We start from the raw sequence: 20,625 nt of genomic DNA on the forward strand, positions 1-20,625 counted from the left end.
CAAAGGGAGGGAGGGGGAGGGCCTTGCAGGCATCCCGGAAGGGGGAGTAACAGTGGTCGAGCGTTTTAGCACCGCGAGTACTACAGTCAGTGTGTTGATAGAATTTTGGAAGCGTTTTCCTCAAATTTGCTTTGTTAGAATCCCCAGCTACAATAAATGCAGTTTCGGGATATGTGGTTTCCAGTTTACACAAAATCCAGTTTAGTTCTTTGAGGGACGTTGTGGTATCGGCTTGAGGTGGAATATACACGGCTGTGACTATAACCGAAGCGAATTCTCTTGGGAGGTAATACGGTCGGCATTTGCTTGTGAGGTATTCTAGGTCGGGTGAACAAAAGGACCAGTTTCTGTACGTTATCACAATCACAACATGAGTAGTTAATCACTCTTCTTCCTGGAGAGTTCTTTATTCCTGTCTGCACAATGTACTGAGAACCCGCTGGCGTCATGGAGCAGCCTCTGGGATAAGTTCAATTGCCCAGGGGGGTACCAACAAAGGATCCAATTTGGGAAAGTCGTATTCCTGGTTGTAATGCTGTTGAGTTACTGCCGCTCTGATATCCCAAAGTTTTTTCCGGCTGTATGTATTAACACAAAAAACTTTCTGGGCTAATAATGTAAAAATACTGCAAAGTTGCTTAGGAGCTAGAAGCAGAGCTTCCATGTCTGTCGGGACTCTTTTCCAAGTTTAAAATTATAAACATTCAACATTGGCCATGCTGTCAATGAAGCATGATTTGTGCCGCTCTCAAAACAACTGTTAACTCGGAACCTTGAAAACTTGACTTCAGTGAGTTCAAGACAACTGGGAAGTCGGGAATAAATTATCTTTGACTGGGAAAATACGTTTTGAACGGTCATCCAACTCGGAATTGTAAATCCAGCCTCCAGTTGTTTTGAAAGCACCATATATCCATAGAATGCCAGACTTTGATGACAACATTTGCCTACGAAGGACCGCCGCGCCATCTTCCTGTTCAAGTGAGCACAGCACAACAAGTCCAAAAATGTATTGTACGCTGCTGCATAACTTATGTAATATGCCAGGGAGATATGTATACTGTAGCTAAGAAAGTAATACTAAGTGTATGTTGTGTAGTAAGATGTTATGTGCCTCACCCTAGTAATTTGTTTGATTTAACCCCCTTTATTTATCCTACGGTTCTGACTTGGTACAGGGAGAACACTGAAAGAACGACCCATGTTCTGAATTCTGTCACTGTACATTTCAAAAGTGCAAACAAATAGTTATATCGACTACGTCTGTAGCTCGCTCATGAATGTCTTAATTGAAATGACGGATTGCCTCTTATCCACTTGTCGTCCCCTTATGCCATAGTTTGTACATCTCAATTGTCATTAGAAACCACATTTGTTTAAGCATGTCAGCCATATCAGCTATGTTTTCTTAAAAGGCAGTAAATGAGGCTGATTGAACTGTTTCGCTGCCAGACAAGGCTCAGCTGATAGCCAGGTGTAGTGATGGTAAGATGTTGGGACAGCTTTTGGGACAGCTTTATGTAGGCCCTAACAGTTTGTCACCGTTATCGTGCAATTCATTTATTGTTGAGGGTTGTGTTGTGTAATGGCTTTGCTGGCATGCATCCCATTTTTTTGGCCCCACCAAGATCTACATGCATGTAGCCTATTTGAAATTACGCTTGCTTCTTACATTCACCTTTTCATGTTAATTTAAATACTTTTCATTCAAATTCATATGGTTTGATTTCAATACATAAAAAACAATTAGTAGGTCGAGGTAGTCACAAAAAATAGATGGGTGTTGGTTAAATTGTGATTTTAATGAATGTAGCCAATTTGGAGCGGGAGTTTTTTTTCTTCCTGTGAAAGCGGAAATGTTTTTAGCAGATTGTAGAAACGGACCCGAGGCTTCATGAGCAATGGGATTTCCAACCGCTCAACTCCGCTCACTTGCTCTGCTGCCTACATGCCTACCTATACCTGGCTGAACCCCTTCCATCTCTCTCTCCCTCGCTAGTTTGCTCTTTCTTTGCCGTGAAAGATGCGAGAGTTTGTGTTCTCGAAATAGACTATGGAAAATACTTTCACCCGTTGCAAAAATACTGAAACGTAGGAGTCGATTACTAGCGGAATCGAAGCTTGGCATATACAATGTTGAATTCCACCTTGTAGTGCAGTCTTGTTTAGGCCTCAGCTCAGGCACCCCCATCTGGCGTTGTGTAAACTTTGGTTTTTCAGCACCTACTGTGCTCCTGTGGAAGTATTCCACAGCTGCTTTCACTTTGTCCACAGTGGGCTTCATCACCTTCAGAGCACCTCTTACAATCAGGTTGATTGTGTGGTTAAGACATGGATGACGGGGCCTTTTTAAAAATGTCATGGCTTTGGTTGTGTTAGCTGCATTGTTGCTAACACAACAGACCACTTTTCCCTCTACTTGCCATTCTCTGGCCACTCTCAACAGTTCCTCTGCCAAGTTCTCTGAGGTGTGTCTGTCGCTGAACTCAAAGACAGCTAGACATCGAAAAATCCTCAATGAAGTGACATGTAACCGACGTAAGAAGTGGTTACCCTTGATGTCCAGCAATCACTGGTAAGGCAAACTGCAGTAGCTTTTTGGACTCTTTCCCGCACTGAAGCCTGTGTGCTCTCATACAGTTGTGGAATTAGTGATTTTGAAAGTGTTTTCCTGCTTGGAATTGTGTACATTGGATTTAGACTATTGCTATAATTTCAATTTGGCCTTGTTTTGCTACAGACATAGACTTTGGCATAAACTGGTCCATAGACGACTGCGTTGCTGTGGGTCGCGGAGTAGGCCTACTTGACTGAGTGGATACATCTCCACGTGTGAAGGTGCTTGCTCCACCACTATCACTAGTAGGCCCACTAGTTTCTTGAAGCTGCGCTACAGCTAGCTTCACAGTTGGGTGCACAGTTCGCATATGCCGGTGTAGGTTGTGAGTAGAACCGGCTTTATATGAGATTTGTTTTGGCAAATTCTACACTGTGCTCTAACGTTGTCTACATGATTCAAATGCATCCAAATGCTACTGTGCTTCTGACTCATTTTCCAGCTGTTGTTTTCACAGCTGTTCTTCCTCTCTCCTCGGCTGCTAAGTGTGTGACTGTGAGTGAGTTGGCTCGGCCCTCCCTCACGCATCTTTGCTTCATTGGTTGACACTGCGTGTCTGATTGACAGGAACAACAGGTGAGGCTTTTAGTCTGAGCAGACAGTCAGAACGAACGTGTGCGCTTGAGCATTTAGGCCTGTATTATTTTATTTATTTTTTCGTTCTTTGAATTAGTTAATTCTATTCATTTAAATGTTTTGATTATTCATCTTTATTTTTTATATTTTTTATAAATAGATTCGGCTCTTCTGATATGCGAGCCGGCTCCCAATGTTCACCTACAAGAGCCGGCTCTTAGAGCCGAGTCGTTCGCGAATGACCCAAGACTGTATTCAAGCAGTCTTATTAATGTTTATCCGTCTTCGTTGTTTAATTTCAAATATTGATTTAACAAACTTATCTTATTGGTGAGTTATTGTTTTCTTACTTAAAACTGAAAATGTTTTTCTATATAAAGACTCACTAGGCTACCTTTTGTTTTTGGAAAATAAGTTATGGGCACATTCTAAAATGGCGGGTTGGACTGGAAAGTTATCCTTTGTAGAGGTTACTGGCCTTATTTTATGAAGCACGTATCACTGACGTCGAAATAATGTAGTAATACTTCAACTATGTAACGTTAAGTAGAAGTGCTCCGAAAATATTAAGTAGAAAATGTAAAGCTGCTTTCTGTCATTTGACAGACTCATTTGACCAACCTACTGACCGGTCCCTTACAACAAAGATTGCAGAAACTGCAGTCGACTGTGATAATTTGGACGCAGTAATTGCAGAATAACTGCAGTTATACTGCACTCTTACCGCAGTTACACTGCAAAATGACTTCAGTAAAAAAAAAAGCTGTGTTATTATGGACGCAGTATTCGCTGCTAACTTAGACTCTGACTGCAATCTTTTTTCGTAAGGGGTACAATAACAGTGCAAGTTAACGAACTCTCTGCTAGGAAGAGATGTGAGGCATAAAAACCTCTTGACTCCAAAAATTGGCGAAAATAGGTGAAACCAGAACAGAAGTAAGTAAATGTTGCATAACAACAAGCAACCCACATGACACAACCCAAAATATGTAATATCTGCCTGGTATAGCTTGTGACGTTCTTAGCATGTACATAGGTTATAGGGTACACCCTGAGCAAATACCGGTCTCAGGTGAAACGTTTAAGTAATATTTAACCTGACCTACAGTATTCCGTAAGATATTCAAAGATAATACAGCTCTTTATCCTATGTGCTGTAACTCTCAAGAGGCGTCAACCTGACAAATGGTCAAAGGTCAGTTTTTGCACAGATAAAAAGGGATTGTTCAGATGCCCTGAAGTGAAATGTACTGGATGTCAAAACAAGCAATGCAATGTTAAGGCATCGACTAAATCAAATTGATGGCCTTGACATTACTGTGTTTGTTTTCAACTAAATCAAACTGATGGCTATGATATTACTGTGTTTGTTTCAGCTTGTCACCATGGCACACTCCCTTCCTGACCTCTTGGATGACCTGGAGCAAGATCAAAAGAGTTGCAGCAATGATCAGGTGCTGGAGCGAGAGAGGGAGATGAAAAGGAGGTGAGTTGTTGTACTCTGATGAAACACCCACTGGAGAAGAGAATAACTGCATTTATACAAAACATTTACATCTCACAATACACAATAATTACCTATGACTAACCAAAATAAAAAGTGGCACACAAACACGCATATAATTGTCTCTCTCTCACCCCCTCTATTATTCTCTGCAGTGAATTGACGGCTGGTCAAGTCTGTCCAGTGTGTGAGTATGGGCTGAGAGACCCAGTCTCTTTTAACTGTGGACACAGTGTGCAGACAGTGCATCAGCAGCTTCAGGGACCAGCCTGGTCCATCAGGAGACCCTGCCTGTCCTCAGTGTGGAAAAAGACCCAGAACAACTCCTGAATGGAACCTACATTTGCAACAGCAATCTATTGTTAGACAACATGAGAGTAAGACAGCTTCTTTATATCAACATTTTACTTTGTGTAAGCACATCTACAGTTAACTGACGCAAAGTACAGAATCCAAGAAAACACAGGTTTGGAATAGGATCAGGCTGGGATTTTGTTTAAATTCCAGCCACTGTTGTTTGTAGTCTAAGACAGTGTTTCACACGCCCAGGCCTTGAGTACCCTCAACAGCACACATCTTTGTTGTAGCCCCAGACAAGCACACCTGATTTGGCCCCCCGAGTGGCGCAGTGGTCTAAGGCACTGCGTTGCAGTGCCAGCTGTGCCACTAGAGATTCTGGGTTCGAGTCCAGGCTCTGACGCAGCCGGTCACGACCGGGAGACCAATGGCGCGGCGCACAATTGGCCCAGCGGGGGCGGCTGGGGTGGAGTGATGGGTCGTTCGCGAGCGAGTCGGCTCTTGTAGGTGAACATTGGGAGCCGGCTCGCATATCAGATTAGCCGAATCTATTTATAAAAAATATAAAAAAATTAAGATCTAAATAATGAATAGAATTAACTAATTCAAAGAACGAAAAAATAAATAAAATAATATAGGCCTAAATGCTCAAACGCGCACATTCGTTCTGACTGTCTGCTCAGACTAACAGCCTCACCTGTTGTTCCTGTCAATCAGACACGCGGAGTCAACCAATGAAGCAAAGATGCGTGAGGGAGGGCCGAGCCAACTCACACAGTCACACACTTAGCAGCCGAGGAGAGAGGAAGGACAGCTGTGAAAACAACAGCTGGAAAATGAGTCAGAAGCAGTAGATGCATTTTAATAATGTTGACAATGTTAGAGCACAGTGTAGAATTTGCCAAAACAAAATCTCATATAAAGCCGGTTCTACTCACAACCTACACTGGCATATGCGAACTGTGAAGCTAGCTGTTACGGAGCTTCGAGAAACTAGCGGGCCTGCTAGTGATAGTGGTGTAGCCAGCACCTCCACACGTGGAGATGTATCCACTCAGTCAAGTAGGCCTACTCCGCTACCCACTGCAACACAGTCTTCTATGGACCAGTTTATGCCAAAGTCTATGTCTGTAGCAAAACAAGGCCAAATTTATATTGCATTGGCTAAAATGATTGCCACCGATTTCCAGCCATTTTCGATCATGGAGAACAGAGGTTTTAGAAATTATAGCAATAGTCTAAATCCAATGTACACAATTCCAAGCAGGAAAACCCTTTCAAAAATCACACCTCAGAGAACTTGGCAGAGGAACTGTTGAGAGTGGCCAGCGAATGGCAAGTAGATGGAAAAGTGGTCTGTTGTGTTAGCGACAATGCAGCTAACAACCAAAGCCTTGAAAATATTCAAATGAACCCATCATCCATGTCTTGCCCACACAATCAACCTGATTGTAAGAGATGCTCTGAAGGTGATGAAGCCCACTGTGGACAAAGTGAAAGCAGCTGTGGAATACTTCCACAGGAGCACAGTAGGTGCTGAAAAACTAGTCTACACAACGCCAGATGGGGATGCCTGAGCTGAGGCCTAAACAAGACTGCACTACAAGGTGGAATTCAAAATTGTATATGTTGAAGCGGTTTCTTGAGTCAAAGGATGCCATCATCTCTACCCTGGCCATTGTCAATGCACCTGTTGATGCTCTGACCCATGAGGAATGAGAGGTAACCACAGGACATGTGACAGAGTTGATGGACACCCTATGTTCATCAATGGACAGAAAGCTCCACAGAATGGAATATAATCACATGCTATCAGAAACCTCTGCTCTTGACCCCAGGTTTAAGAAGTTAGCCTTCAGTGATGCCAGAGCGATTGATGAGGCTCTTCAAAGAATAACCTCAGCAGCAGGGAGGGACAGCCCCAGCAGTCAGCTGGCTCAGACACCAGGGAAACAGGAAGAAGAGGGATCAGAGGGAGCAGAAGCACCAGCAGTAGTGCCACAAACGTCTGCTGTTTGGATGCTGTTTGACGAGAGAGCAACTGGGGATGCAGCACAAAGGAATCCCTCAGCTGATGCCACAATGGAGGTCCAATCCTATTTGGAGAAGCCCCTCCTCGAAAGATCTGCAGATCCTCTGAGCTGGTGGAGGAACAAGGCCTCTGTCTACCCACGGCTTACTAAAGTCATGACAGGGAGACTCTGCATAGTGGACACATCCGTTCCCTCTGAGAGGGTCTTCTCGAAAATGGGACAAATAATTACTGAGAGAGGAAACAGCATCAGCCCCTCAAGTGAGGCAGCTTGCATTTCTGATTGCAAATCTTTCAAAGCAAAATATGGTCAGCATTGCTGTGTGCTGCTGGTTATAACATGGCAATAAAGAAGAGAGAGAAAAGAGGGACCAGTTTAATGTTTTAAGTGGGATGCTGCAGTTTTGCACATTATTTATTTTTCTTTAAGGTGCAATATTATGTTGTTCAGATTGTATTCGTTTTGAATTGTTACATTTATATGCACTTTGTTTGTATACATTAAAAAGTTATACTTTAAATGCAATTGTTTAATAGCATTCTTTTTCATAACAAACCAATGCATTTTTAAATACATTGTGGTTAAGGTAGAGTATGATTTCATTTAATCATTTAATTCAAATTGGTGTTATAACAATCATAGTCAAACTATCGCAAACTGTTTGACTTGAAAAAATTTAAAACATATATTTTTTTAAAGAGCCGTTTGGGAGCCAAAAGACCGGGCTCTTTTTGGTGAGCTGAGACAAACGAGCCGGCTCACTGAATGCCCATCTACTGATCCGGAATGACCATCACTACTGGGATGCCTTTGTCCCATCACACACTAACGACTCCTGTAGTGGGCCGGGCGCAGTGCACGCTGACACGGTTGCCAGGTGTACAGCGTTTCCTCCGACACATTGGTGCGGCTGGCTTCCGGGTTAAGAGGCCATTGTGTCAAGAAGCAGTGTGGTTGGGTTGTGTTTCGGAGGACGCACGGCTCTCGACCTTCGCCTCTCCAGAGTCCGTAAGGGAGTTGCAGCGATGAGACAAGACTGTAACTACCAATTGCATACCACGAAATTGGGGAGAAAAAGGGGTAAAAAAAAACAACCTCACCTGATTCAACTAATCATCAAGTCGAGGGCTCCCGAGTGGCGCAGGGGTCTAAGACACTGCATGTCAGTTCAAGAGGCGTCACTACAGTACCTGGTTTGAATCCAGGCTGTGTCACATCCGGCCGTGATTGGGAGTCCCAGAGGGCGGAGCACATTTGGCCCAGCGTCGTCCGGGTTTGGCCAGGGTATACCGTCATTGTAAAGAAGAATTTGTTCTTAACTGACTTGCCTAGTTAAATTTAAGGTTTAAAAAAAAAAATAACGAGTTGAATCAGGTGAGTTTGTCTGGGGCTACATAAAAAATGTGTGCTGTTGGGGATACTGGAGGAATGGAGTTGGGAAATACTGCTCTAAGAGAACCCGAGATCAATCTGAATAGTTGCAAACCATATGATGTGAGATTCTGTTGGCAAGTGGAGTCTAATTCCTTTTTTGTTTCAAAGCATGTGTTGAAGAGCACAGACCACCACCTCTCCCGACCTGCATCGCAGCTCACACTGGAGGCGTTAGCGTTGTCCCACATTTTGAAAACTCCAATGTAGGAGGCTCTGTAAACATCAATGTCACTTTGCAAGCTCAGATGAGAGGTCAGTTGTTTGGTGCTCTTATGTACAGAATTGATCAGTTTCTCACAGCAGAAAAATAATCCTTCAGCAACAGGAAATGTGAAATATTGTGTGGATTATAATTAATGGACATTTTTGTAGGGGTTGATATTTTGTAGTTGGGGCAAATAAAGTCTGGACTTGTAAAGTGGAAATTACAAACTTTGGAAGCATTTTTAAACCTTGAATACACTACAAGTTTGCAATTCCCGCTGTGCAGGAAATTTCAAGCAGCAAAAGGGTGAACAAATTAAGATCCTACACCTACAGTTCTAGTCATACGGATGGCACTATTGAATCAGTCACACAAAGAACTGTACAGTAGATATCATGTGCTGTATGGAGCTTAAGCCCTAATTGTCTTTTTCATTATATTTCCAGAAGACACATCCCAGGCTGCACAAAGCAGTGTCAGAAAACAAGGGTAAGGTGCCAAATGTTTAATTTTTTTATGAAGGGAAGAAAAACTGTATACTCCATCTAAAGCCTTATTGTCTTTTCCACAATTTACTTTGTTAGTATTTATGTCAAGTAAAATTAAGAACCCATCATGGTAGTACTTTATAATAACACCTGGTAAAAAAACTTTTATAATGGATTAGTTAATAGTTTATTCATCATTTATTAAGTATTATTCCTACATGTATACATTTTTATAAGATATTCATAAACAGTATTTTATCAACACTGTTATAAATGATTTATTCATGATTGAGATCCATTTTAAAGTGTTTGATAATTGTATTTTCATACTTTCTATATAATTTATTGACCAGATATAAATGACTTGTTATTGCAATTACAAACCATAGCTAGCTAAAGTAGGACAGCGTGGAGTAGCTAAATTAGTTATTTGAGTGAATCCAGAAAAGGACACTTATTGCATTTCTTTCTTTTGTAACCTTATCAGACATTTATCCAACATATTAGCTCAACACAAATCCTCAGATGTTTCCTAAACACACAAAATTTAATTGAATTGTCATTTGGTTACATTTAGCACTATACTAATGGTGTCCCAGATTATCTAACCTGCTGTCCCAGTCTACCAAATGCGATCTGAAAATAGGGTTTTGACCCAGCGTACACAAATGGCTGTGTCATGCCTCCTGGGAATATGATATAAAAAATTATGTGTGTGTGATTAGGAAACATCTTCAGGATTTCGGGAAATGTTTCATGTGTTGGGCTAATATGTTGGATAGATGTCTGAAGAGGTTACAGAAGACAGAAATGTCCCACATACTCCGAATTCACTAATGATTAATGGGTGTGTTTATAAATATTTATCATCAAGACGTACTAATACATACTGCAATTGATGACTGATAGGTTTACTTACAAAGCATTTGCTAATCATTAGTTAAGTCTTTTGCAGGCAATGATCTAAAGTGAGGACTATCTATACCTTATAAAACCCTAAGGCTGGCCATGCCATAAGTAGCCATTCCAGCAGTAGCTGATGCTCCACAAAATGACCTGAAATATGCCTCGCTTATCAACAGTAAAAGAATATGGACACAACACCGAAGGCGCGGAAGACACATTTCAGTTGAAGACATTCAGTTGTATTTTCGGCTGGCGCTAAGGAGGCGCAAGTGTTAAACGCACGTTAGTTTACAATTTTGTCATGTAAAAAACTGGTGCACTAGCATTTTCCACCCCTTATGCCAGGTTCGGCACTGAACCTGTCGGGAAAAAACCCTCCGTTGGTTATGTGTCTTAGGCCTAATATTATATGCCCACGGGGAGCAATTATGGTGCCTGTAACTTTATTTAGACATAACTTGTTTTAAAATTGTCTCATTTTATTAGAATTTGATTAGAACTATTATCTGTCTTTTTTAGGTCTTATCAATATTGAATGTAATCTTGCTCATTGATAAAGTTTGGCATTTTCATGGCTCAGACAAAAAAAGCTTTTTACAGTAGGCCTATGTCAGCGTGAATCAGAAGAGGCTGGTGGGAGGAGCTATAGGAGGATGGGCTCATTATAATGGCTGTAATGGAATGGATGGAACGGTATCAAACACATTGTTCCATTAATTCCATTCCAGACAATAAAATGAACCCTTCCTCCTATAGCTCCTCCCACCAGCCTCCTCTGATTCACACTGACTAGTGCAAATGCTATGTTTAACAATATATTTCCAAAATGAAGCCATGCAATTACTTAGAACAATGTGGACTCCAAACATGTTCAACATATTTAGCAAATATGGGATAGGCCTACTTTTATTTCTGTAGGCTATTTAACAAACTAGGCTATAATGGACTAACATTCGAATTGGAGTTGATGACAACGCAATACATAAGACCGTAAATACACAACTTAATGCAACCACATATTTAGCCATGGAGCACGTTCTGGCACACCTACAACTTGTTTATTCATCAAAACCCAGCCCTTTCGCGCCACTGCCAGCTATTGCGACCTTAAACTTATAGCGCATAAAATGACCATTGCATTAGGTTCGTTAAAATAGAGCCCGAATGTTGAAGGAAATATTAACATTTTATTTACATAATCCAGATGTAGCAAAGAAAACAACACATTTTCTTTATCATTCTGTGTTGTGTCCGTATTGTTTTACGGTTAATAAATGTGGCATGTTTTAGGTCATTTTGAGCCCTTGGTGGAGGTGCTGCTAGAAACCATATAAATGATTTTATTATTCATGAATACATCATTTATAACAGTATTTATGAATTGGGAAAAATACAGTTTATGAATAGCTTACTAACATGTTTAAATGTAGGAATAGCTTAATAAATGATGAATAAACTATTTACTAATCCATCAAATGTTTTATTACCAGGTGTTATCATAAAGTGCTACCCTTGTCATGTATTTGTGTGTGTGCAATTGTGGTTAAAACACTCTCCCTTCCTCCCTCTCACTCTCTACAGTGAGTTGGGGGTCATCCATAATGCCAGCCATCAGTGTCCGGACACCTAAAACACATCCTTTCTGAAGCGCACTACCACACAAACTTGGACGCTTTATGGTGTTTCTCCCACATCCACTCATAATGCATTTAAATCAACAAAAAATGAAACTTAATTGACTCTTCTTTTTTTTTTTGAAGATAAACTACTGAAACAAAGACATTTCAATTAACATTTTTCCTTGTAGAGTAGCTAATGAGTAAGAAGTCTCATAAGTATTCAGTTTGATGATTGTGATGATTGTAAGGTACTAGAAGATTGAGGGCAACATTTTCATAGTGCAAAACATTGTGCAGATCGCAGAACTCATTAATCTTATTGTAATCTGGCAGCGTGATTTCATTTGAAACAATTTTAAAAATGTGCCTTTTGTAAAGAGGCAACTATTTATGCATTGCTCAGTTTACTAAACTCTAGTTAAATAATCGCCTCTTTCTAATTCACATTGTTAAAGAAATGTTCATGGCAGATCATCCTACACTAGCAGTATTGGAAGACTGCTGGGTATATAAACAATATCAAAAGAGGGTATTTGGCCCAGTGATTGGGAAAAGGGTAGATGAATATGGACTCCGGGACCTTGATATAGGGCCATCTGTGGCAATAGGAAATGTGCCACCATGGTTTTATACAAAGCCTTATGTTAATCTTAGCCTGATCAAAGAAAAGAAACAGTGGTTTGAAGAAAATATAGGAACAATAGTGGATCAATATATTGGTAACCAGTTTTATTCTTGCTTGGCAGTGTACACAGATGGTTCAAAGGAGTCCACGAATGGGAAGACTGGAGCGGGTGTATTCCTGAGTTCAATGTTAATCCATGCAACAAATTATTTATCTCTATATGCAACAGAAATGGTTGCTATAATTGTTGGATTGCAATGGCTAGAGGGGCAACCAAGAAGAATAGTAATATGTTCAGGTTCTACATCAGTTTTGTGCAGTTTAAGATCTGGGAAATTAGAACGTGAGGATTTATGGATAGAAATAATGACGATGTTGTTAGAGTTAACAAGAAATGCGATAGAGGTTCAGTTTTGTTGGATTCCTGCTCATACAGGAGTCAATGGGAATGATATAGTAGATAAAATAGCAAAGAAAGCAGTGAAAAATAATTTTGTGGATATAGGCCTACAGGTGCAATTAGAGAGAGGAGAGTAAAACATTCATATCAAACACTTGGATTGCTGTCAGAGGCAATGGGATGCAAGTGGTAAAGGGGAGACAGTTTTATAGAACAAGGAAATCTGTACGAGAGAAAATGTAATGGGAACAGAAAAGAGGACATTATGTTGTCTAGGAGGAGATTAGGACATATGGTATTGAATTATTCTGAAATTGATAGGGAACCATGGTACTGGTATGTGAGATGGGCGTATGGTAAAAGAAACGGTTGAACATGTAGTATTATGTTGTGAATTGTATGATGTAGAGTTAGTTTGCTAGGGTCTGAGGGGTTGGATGGGGATGGGATTTGGGTGGGGGGATGGAAGTAAAGGTTTGTAGGGCTTTATTTGATTTGGTTAGAAACACAGGGTTAGATAAGAGAATATCGATGTATTGGGAGGCTGTGACCGGTCTCACACTCCAGTACAGTAGGTGGCGGTGTATGCACCTTTCAGTTGGCTGCAATCCTCCAATACAATTTAAAGAAGAAACCTTTCCAAGTAAATCACAAGGCAATATTAAAACAAGGTTAACATTATTTTCTGCACTTTGCACAATGCTTTTGCACTACGGAAATGTCACCCCGAAAGATTTATCTTTATTTATTTTGGGCTTTTATATTCCTTTTCCTTGCAGTGGATGATGTGATGCAGAGAGTTAAAGAGGAGCATAAAGCCAGTCGGAAGGAGAAGTTTCAATTTGTTTTCGAGGGAAACACAGACTATGAAACTCCTCTCGAACGGATCTACACCAAGCTCTATATCACAGGGGGAGAAAGTCAAGGGGTGAATGATGAACATGAAGTGTGGCAGATTGAGAAAAGATCCAGGAGTAAAAAAGCAACAGACACTCCAATCAACTGCAATGACATCTTCAAACCCTTACCTGGAAAAGACCGACCCATCAGAACTGTAATGACCAAAGGTATCGCTGGAATCGGAAAAACGGTCTCTGTGCATAAGTTCATCCTAGACTGGGCAGAAGGAAAAGCCAATCAGGATGTGGATTTCGTCTTTGTTCTTCCTTTCCGTGAGATGAATTTGATCAAAGATGACCAGTACAGTCTTTCTGAACTTCTGAATGACTTCCACCCTGAACTTGCAGAGATAGAAGACACAAAGACATTTGCTGCTTGTAAAGTTCTGTTCATCTGTGATGGTCTGGATGAAAGCCAACTTGAATTGGATTTTCATAAAAACAAGAGGTTGACTGACGTTACAAAGACCTCATCAGTGGATGTGTTGCTTACAAACATTATCAAGGGGAATCTTCTTCCCAAAGCTCTCCTCTGGATAACATCACGACCAGCAGCAGCCAATCAGATTCCCCGTAAGTGCATCAACCAGGTGACCGAAGTACGGGGTTTCAATGACCCACAGAAAGAGGAATATTTCAGGAAAAGAATAAGTGATGAGAACCTTGCCAGCACAATAATCTCACACCTTACAACATCAAGGAGTTGCTACATCATGTGCCACATACCAGTCTTCTGTTGGATTTCTGCCCAAGTCCTTGTACAAATGATGATGACAAATGAGATTGGAGATATCCCAACAACTCTGACTGAGATGTACACTCACTTTCTACTCATTCAGACAAACCTGGCAAATGAAAAGTATCAGGGGCGAAATGAGGCAGATGCACAGAAGATCTTGGAATCAAGTAAAGACTTCATTCTAAAACTGGGGAGGCTGCCTTTGTTCAGGTGCTCAAATGCTAATCTCATGTTCTACGAGAAGGACCTGAATGAGTATGGCATTGGTGTCAGTGAAGCTGCAGTGTACTGTGGGTTGTGCACAGAAATCTTTAAAGAAGAGTCTGTGTTGTACAAAAAGAAGGTCTATTGCTTTGTGCATCTGAGTATCCAGGAGTTCTTTGCTGCTCTGTACGTGTTCCACTGCTGTGTGACAAAGAACGTCAAGGAGCTGGAGCCTTTCCTGAAAAATGAGCCAAAAGAATGCCCCTTGGATGAGCTTTCCTTGCACGGGCTTCTGCAGATGATAGTTGTTAAAGCCTTGCAGAGTAAGAATGGACACCTGGACCTGTTTCTCCAATTCCTTGTTGGCATCTCACTGGAGGCTACTCAAACTCTTACAATGCCTCCTGCCACAAAGTGAGAATGGCTGTGAGTCTGTTGAGAAAATGAGGAAATATTTTAGGGATCAGGATGTTTTATTAGGGGATTACTCACCCGAAAGATTCATCAACCTTCTCCAATGCTTGACTGAGATGAAAGACAATTCAGTACAATAATACATTCTAAAGTACCTTAAGTCAGAAAATAGATCCGAAACAGAACTGTCGGCGCTACATTGCTCAGCACTGACTTATATGCTTCAAATGTCAGAGGTGCTGGATGAGTTGGACATAAATAATTACAACACGGGTATCACAGGTCATCTGAGACTGCTTCCAGTTGTGAGAAACTGCAGAAAGGCAATGCAAGTATTAATGCAGAATTCACACATACCACATCATTATAAATAAGTATTTATCCAATTTTTATGATGTGCAACTTGTTCAGATTTGTATTATCATAAATTGACATTTTTGCAATGCTGAGGTCCTTTTTTTTTATACCTTTTTAGTTAGAAGCACTGGGATTTCATTTCTCAATGGCTTACCTGGAAAATCCAAATAATTCACAATACAGTGGTTAAGAGACCCTGATGTAACATCACAGGTTATATGAGTTGTATTTTCTCTATTCTTGCAGATTGTCTGGCATTGTACTCACAAGTCAGTGCTTTGAATTGCTGGCCTCCAGTATGCAGACTCACCCCTGAGAGACCTGGACCTGAGTAATATTGCGTTTCATGACAAAGAGCTGTTATTCTTTGCTGGATTGAAACCTCCACACTGGAAACTGGAAACACTAAGGTCAGTTATTTTGGAGAGGTCCAGATAAGATATCATGATAACAACCCAAAGAGTGACTAACAAACTGTTCAACAAAGTTTCAAATTGTCACCCTGAGAGCATGTTTTGAGAAATCAAACCGTAATGGGCACGCACATGATGAAAGCATGTCATTAAATGTGTACATGCTTTGTGTTCATGTTCACTTCACACAGATGCTTTCTTTGCTGAAATAAATCAATAATAGAGTAAGACGACCTATTTTTAATCACTTGATGTCTCTTTCTTTGTAGACTCTCAAGCTGTAAATTCACAGAAACGTCTTGTACAGTGGGGAGAACAAGTATTTGATACACTGCCGATTTTGCAGGTTTTCCTACTTACAAAGCATGTAGAGGTCTGTAATTTTTATCATAGGTACACTTCAACTGTGAGAGACGGAATCTAAAACAAAAATCCAGAAAATCACATTGTATGATTTTTAAGTAATTAATTTGCATTTTATTGCATGACATAAGTATTTGATCACCTACCAACCAGTAAGAATTCCGGCTCTCACAGACCTGTTAGTTTTTCTTTAAGAAGCCCTCCTGTTCTCCACTCATTACCTGTATTAACTGCACCTGTTTGAACTCGTTACCTGTATAAAAGACACCTGTCCACACACTCAATCAAACAGACTCCAACCTCTCCACAATGGCCAAGACCAGAGAGCTGTATAAGGACATCAGGGATAAAATTGTAGACATGCAACAGGCTGGGATGGGCTACAGGACAATAGGCAAGCAGCTTGGTGAGAAGGCAACAACTGTTGGCGCAATTATTAGAAAATGGAAGAAGTTCAAGATGACGGTCAATCACCCTCGGTCTGGGGCTCCATGCAAGATCTCACCTCGTGGGGCATCAATGATCATGAGGAAGGTGAGTTATCAGCCCAGAACTACACGGCAGGACCTGGTCAATGACCTGAAGAGAGCTGGGACCACAGTCTCAAAGAAAACCATTAGTAACACACTACGCCGTCATGGATTAAAATCCTGCAGCGCACGCAAGGTCCCCCTGCTCAAGCCAGCGCGTGTCCAGGCCCGTCTGAAGTTTGCCAATGACCATCTGGATGATCCAGAGGAGGAATGGGAGAAGGTCATGTGGTCTGATGAGACAAAAATAGAGCTTTTTGGTCTAAACTCCACTCGCCGTGTTTGGAGGAAGAAGAAGGATGAGTACAACCCCAAGAACACCATCCCAACCGTGAAGCATGGAGGTGGAAACATCATTCTTTGGGGATGCTTTTCTGCAAAGGGTACAGGATGACTGCACCGTATTGAGGGGAGGATGGATGGGGCCATGTATCGCGAGATCTTGGCCAACAACCTCCTTCCCTCAGTAAGAGCATTGAAGATGGGTCGTGGCTGGGTCTTCCAGCATGACAACGACCCGAAACACACAGCCAGGGCAACTAAGGAGTGGCGCCGTAAGAAGCATCTCAAGGTCCTGGAGTGGCCTAGCCAGTCTCCAGACCTGAACCCAATAGAAAATCTTTGGAGGGAGCTGAAAGTCCGTATTGCCCAGCGACAGCCCCGAAGCCTGAAGGATCTGGAGAAGATCTGTATGGAGGAGTGGGCCAAAATCCCTGCTGCAGTGTGTGCAAACCTGGTCAAGAACTACAGGAAACGTATGATCTCTGTAATTGCAAACAAAGGTTTCTGTACCAAATATTAAGATCTGCTTTTCTGATGTATCAAATACTTATGTCATGCAATAAAATGCAAATGAATTACTTAAAAATCATACAATGTGATTTTCTGGATTTTTGTTTTAGATTCCGTCTCTCACAGTTGAAGTGTACCTATGATAAAAATTACAGACCTCTACATGCTTTGTAAGTAGGAAAACCTGCAAAATCGGCAGTGTATCAAATACTTGTTCTCCCCACTGTAAGTCTTTGACTTTGAACAAAATGTGGAAAAAGTCAAGGGGTCTGAATACTTTCCGAAGGAACCGTATAGTCTAAGGCCTTCTCTGAAGGCTTTCAAGACCCTGCACTCAACCTCCAGCAGTCTGGTTGTAAAATCATGACCTCTCGCTGCAGTCTGTCATTCTGCAGCGTCACAGAGGAAGGCTGTGCTTCTCTGGCTTCTGCTCTGAGGTCTAACCCTTCCCATCTGAGAGAGGTGGACCTGAGCTTCAATCACCTAGGAGACTCAGGAGTGAAGCTGCTCTCTGCTAGACTGGCAGATCCACACTGTAGACTGGATAAACTCAAGTATGCTAACTGTGCAAAACTTGTCTTGGGTCCCACTCTCTCCAGATTTCTATGAAATATTACCTATAAATACAGTAGATTTGAAATAGATTTCCTTCCAAAACAGTGTCATTAAGTAAAATGTTGCTTTTCTATATACCCCTGCCTGACTTGTTCATCATCAACAGAATGGTTCTGGGCATATACCAGTCATTATAAACATTCATGACAAGTAAACAGCTGTGCAGCTTTCTACAGCTACTGAATATAATGAAGCATCTACGACTTTTGTAATGATATACTTTGTTTGTGCACCAGTCTTGTAACCACTGCCATAACTGACTGTTTGAGGAATCACTGCATTTCTCTTGTTGGTCTGAGAACAGACCGGTCCTGATATTGTGTTGCTTCATTGCTGCTCTACATACTGTAGTAAACGGCAACATCCGGTACTCAAACCAGGGTCTCCCAGCCCGTAGGCAAACCTGTAAACAACTATTCCAATAGGGTTAACCCAGTTGAGGTAGATTCGAATGAGTCTAATACCTAGGCAAGTGTCCTTACACCACAGGCGGTGTCCGTCACTAACCATTATTTTGCCTCTCCTACAGTTTGAACCAAAATGAAGAGTTGTGGTTTAAACCGGAGCTGCTTAAGAAGTGTAAGTGTCTTTGCTAATGATATTGCAATTCAATACAACTGCTATTGACCCGCTGGTTATGATAAGATTCTCTCTCCTTTGACTTCTCTTGCTTCTCCAGATGCCACTGAAGTCACGCTGGACCCAAACACAGCAAACAAATATATCTCACTGATTGGGGAAAACAACGCTGACATGGGTGGATGAAGAACAGACATATCCTGATGACCCACAGAGATTTGAGGAAATGCCACAGGTGCTGTGTAGAGAGCCTCTGACCAAACGGCATTACTGGGAGGCAGATTTGATTGGGAATTGTGACATAGGAGTGACATATAAATGTATTAGCAGGTGGGGAAAGGCAACAGATTGTAAGCTGGGAGCCAATGACAGGTCTTGGTGTATGTTCTTCGAAGAAAAGAACCGTTACCTTGCCCGCCACAATAATAAAGAGAATCATATTCTTTACCCAACCACCAGACCCGATCCCCAGAGAGTAGGAGTGTATCTAGACTGGCCAGATGGCACTCTGTCCTTCTACAGTGTCTCCTCTGACACCATGACCCACCTGTACACATTCCAGGCCACATTCACTGAGCCCCTCTACCCAGCTTTTGGGGTAATGGACTCATTAATGGACTCATCCGTGTCCCTTGTGGTTACCAGTAGTCCAGTGCCAGCTGAAAATCCTGCATAGTCTTGGATAAGGTACAATTCCTTATGTTGGAGGGTATTTTGTTTTATTACATTTTCATGACTGAATATGAATGATGGAAAAGTTGAAGGGGACATTATTTTTTCCATCATTGACAGTTGGCTTGTAACTTTGGGTTTAAAATAAAGAACAACTGTTGGTTGTTGTTGCAGTCATAGAAATGTAATGAATGAAATGGTAATTTGGTGGTGTAAAGTTCTTTCATATGACAGTGACAAGGGTTTTAATTTGCCTATGATTTGGCCATGTCTGTTTGTAAATAAATATTTGTGTTATCTCATAGTATATGCACAGTGTAAAGCACTAGCTAACTTTTCTGCCTGTTTGTCAAAATGCATATTAAGATTTTTTTTGGAATGGATTAAAAGACACTTGCTTCTATTTGAATTATCCCCTTGATTTCAAGTGTTGACAATCAGTAGACAGTGTTAGAATCGCAGAATCTTTAGCTCCCACTAACCCAACCCAGTGTTGGCATGGTGCTGAAATTCAACAGTTTTTGTGCATGCAGCATGACACACACACAAACTGCAGGAGCAGACCGCTGTCCTGGGGGGTTATATACAGTGCATTCGGAAAGTATTCAGACCCTATCACTTTCCACATTTTGTTACATTACCATCTTATTCTAAAATGGATTAAATAAAACATTTTCCTCATCAATCTACACACAATACCTGATAATGACAAAGCAAAAACATGTTTTTTTTTATTTTAGCACAGAAATACCTTATTTACATAAGTATTCTGACCCTTTGCTATGAGACTTGAAATTTAGCTCAGGTGCATCCTTTTTCCATTGATCATCCTTGGGATGTTTCTACAACTTGATTGGAGTCCAGCTGTGGTAAATTCAATAAATTGGACATGATTTGGAAAGGCACACACCTGTCTATATAAGGTGCCGGAGTTGACAGTGCATGTCAGAGCAAACCAAGCCACCAGGTCAAAGGAATTGTCTCTAGAGCTGCGAGACAGGATTGTGTCGAGGCACAGATCTGGGGAAGGGTACCAAAAAATGTCTGCAGCATTGAAGGTCCCCAAGAACACAGTGGCTTCATCATTGTTAAATGAAAAAATTTGGAACCAAACTGAGCAATAGTGGGAGAAGGGCCTTGGTCAGGGAGATGACCAAGAAACCAATGGTCACTCTGACAAAGCTCCATCTCTGCAGCACTCCACCCTTCAGGCCAGACAGAAGCCACTCAGTAAAAGGCACATGACCGCCCACTTGGAGTTTGCCAAAAGGCACCTAAAGGACTCTGTGACCATGAGAAACAATATTTTCTGGTCTGATTGTCAAAGACTCCAGTCACCCAAGT

General features: G+C 41.4%; 1 pseudogene; it reads left to right on the forward strand.

The window, feature by feature from the left end:
- The first annotated feature begins 3,224 nt into the window (after positions 1–3,224).
- Positions 3,225–19,684, forward strand: LOC139542998 (protein NLRC3-like; annotated as a pseudogene).
- The last annotated feature ends 941 nt before the right edge of the window (positions 19,685–20,625 follow it).

This window comes from Salvelinus alpinus, chromosome 2, assembly GCF_045679555.1.
Source record: "Salvelinus alpinus chromosome 2, SLU_Salpinus.1, whole genome shotgun sequence".
NCBI classification, from domain to species: Eukaryota; Metazoa; Chordata; class Actinopteri; order Salmoniformes; family Salmonidae; genus Salvelinus; species Salvelinus alpinus.